The sequence below is a fragment of the Lithobates pipiens genome, unplaced genomic scaffold, assembly GCF_037356315.1.
Source record: "Lithobates pipiens isolate NorthernLeopardFrog02 unplaced genomic scaffold, aLitPip1_a1.2 Scaffold_6, whole genome shotgun sequence".
Taxonomy (NCBI): Eukaryota; Metazoa; Chordata; class Amphibia; order Anura; family Ranidae; genus Lithobates; species Lithobates pipiens.
In genome coordinates this window covers 1,902,718-1,905,500 of record NW_027507881.1, presented here as the reverse complement: position 1 = coordinate 1,905,500, position 2,783 = coordinate 1,902,718, and the positions used below count along the sequence as shown (strand labels likewise).

Sequence of the window (2,783 nt, the reverse complement as noted above, 5' to 3'; positions counted from 1 at the left end):
TTTGACTATTTTTTTTCTTTAGGAATGTCAGTTTTGTTGCAGCAGGTTCTATACACACAGTACAGATGCACACTATACATGCAGACTAAGGGGACCTCCAGGCACTATATTTAAATGGTTGTTTTGTTTTTATTGTTTCACTTTAACCACTTGCCGACCGCCGCACGACGATGTACGTCGACAGAATGGCACGGGCAGGCATAAGGGCTTACATGTACGTCCTTGCCTGCCCGCCGGTCGGAGGCCCGATCGGGCCCCCGCCCGGTGCCTGCGGCGGTCCGATCGGGCCCCCGCCCGGTGCCTGCGGCGGTCGGTATTCGTTCGGGAGCGATCCCGGACAAGGGGACGGCCATTCATTCATGGCCACCCCCTCGCGATCGCTCCCGGCGAATGAAAATGTCCGGTGACATCATTTCCTCTCCTGTAATGTAAACACAGGAGAGGAAGTGATGTATTCTCTCCTCCGTGTCGGTATTTTTCGTTCCGGCACCGAGGAGAGAGGTTCTGTGAGTTGCACCAACACACCCCACATACAGTAGAACATGCCAGGCACACTCACACCCCCCCCTTTACCCCCCGATCACCCCCCAATTACCCCTGCCCCCCCAGTCACAGTGACACCAATTGCTTTTTTTTTTTTTTTTGCATTGGTGTCATTTGTGACTGTAATAACTGTTAGGGCAGTTAGGGTTAGCCCCCTTTAGTTCTAATGTGCCCCCCTAACCCCCCCAATAAAGGTTTAACCCCGTGATCACCCCCCGTCGCCAGTGTCACTAAGGCTGGGTTCACATTGCAGCGGTTTATGAGAAGGAATGTGATTCGCACCGCACTGCAGTGCAAATCACATCCGATCTCTGTGCGATTCGAGTTCAGCCATACAGATAGTATGGCTGAATTCGTGTCGCACCCGCCGCACCCGCCGCAAATTCGCACGGGATCCTTTTTTTGGCCCGCAGCAGAATCGGATCGCATGGGTGTTCACACCATGCGATCCGAGTTTGCAGATCGCACTGCGATATGCGAACTGATCTGGGGGTGTCATTAACATTTCACTGACACTCCCAGCAGTTCGCATAGGGCAGTGTGAACTGCCGCCGGGAGGCATGTGATGCGGGAACCCGCCGCGGATTCATGGCGTTCCCGCATCGCTCCAGTGTGAACCCAGCCTAATAAGCGATAGTTTTTCTGATCGCTGTATTAGTGTCACAGGTGACGCTAGTTAGGCAGGTAGGTATTTAGGTTTGCCGCAGCTTTTTATAGCGCCAGGGACCCCCATATACTACCGCATAAAGCCCCCTGATTGCCCCCTAGTTAACCCTTTCACCAGTGATCACCATATAACTGTTACAGGTGACGCTGGTTGGTTAGTTATTTTTTTATAGTTTCAGGGCACCCGCCATTTATTACCTAATAAAGGTTTAACCCCCTGATCACCCGGCGGGTGTCATTTGTGACTGTAATAACTGTTAGGGCAGTTAGGGTTAGCCCCCTTTAGTTCTAAGGTACCCCCCTAACCCCCCCAATAAAGGTTTAACCCCGTGATCACCCCCCGTCGCCAGTGTCACTAAGGCTGGGTTCACATTGCAGCGGTTTATGAGAACGGATGTGATTCGCACCGCACTGCAGTGCAAATCACATCCGATCTCTGTGCGATTCGAGTTCAGCCATACAGATAGTATGGCTGAATTTGTGTCACACCCGCCGCAAACTCGCACGGGACCCTTTTTTTGGTCCGCAGCAGAATCGGATCGCATGGGTGTTCACACCATGCGATCCGAGTTTGCAGATCGCACTGCGATATGCGAACTGATCTGGGGGTGTCATTAACATTTCACTGACACTCCCAGCAGTTCGCATAGGGCAGTGTGAACTGCCGCCGGGAGGCATGCGATACGGGAACCCGCCGCGGATTCGTGGCGTTCCCGCATCGCTCCAGTGTGAACCCAGCCTAATAAGCGATCGTTTTTCTGATCACTGTATTAGTGTCACAGGTGACGCTAGTTAGGCAGGTAGGTATTTAGGTTTGCCGCAGCTTTTTATAGCGCCAGGGACCCCCATATACAGCACCTGGTTTTCCCAGGCGGTCTCCCATTCAAGTACTAACCAGGCCCAACCCTGCTTAGCTTCCGAGATTAGACGAGAGCGGGCTCATTCAGGGTGGTGTGGCCGTAGGCAATGATAAGGCTCTCTTTCAAGCCTCTTGTACTTGTCACCGGCAGCCTGGCTCTGCCTTTTAGTATTAAGCAAGACCACTTACTGTTATTAGTGGGAATGCTTTAGCAGTCCCACTATTGTTATTCATTTTTTTATTTATTAATCATCATCTTTTTATTATTATTCCGTACGTTTTTTGGCTCTGCTTAACTTCTGCATACTTTCAGCTATTAACCACTTGGGTACCGCGCTATTGCAAAATGACGGCAATAGCGCGGACCCACATTTCCGGGACTACGTCTATTGACGTCATCCCGGATACGAGCGGCCTGCGCGCCCCCTGAGGGGCGCGCGCGGCGCGCTCTGTGATCGGCGAGTCCGTGAGACTCGCCTGATCACCGATCCGTGTAAGGGGTCGATCCCGACCCCTTATCACGTGATCAGCTGTCAGCCAATGACAGCTGATCATGTGATAAAACGGAGCCGGTAATCGGCTAGTATTCCTCCTCGCGCTGACAGCGCGAGGAGAAAAAAAAAAAGCCGATCGCCGGCGGCCGTGTTCGGGACATCAGTCCCGATCACGGCCAGCAATTTAAGCGGACACCTGCCCCCTGCCAGTGCCCACCTGC

The 2,783-nt window shown here is 52.7% G+C and overlaps 1 pseudogene; it reads right to left on the bottom strand.

Annotated features, from left to right (window-relative positions):
• Positions 1-2,055: 2,055 nt before the first annotated feature.
• LOC143958258 (5S ribosomal RNA) lies at positions 2,056-2,174 on the bottom strand (annotated as a pseudogene).
• Positions 2,175-2,783: the final 609 nt, after the last annotated feature.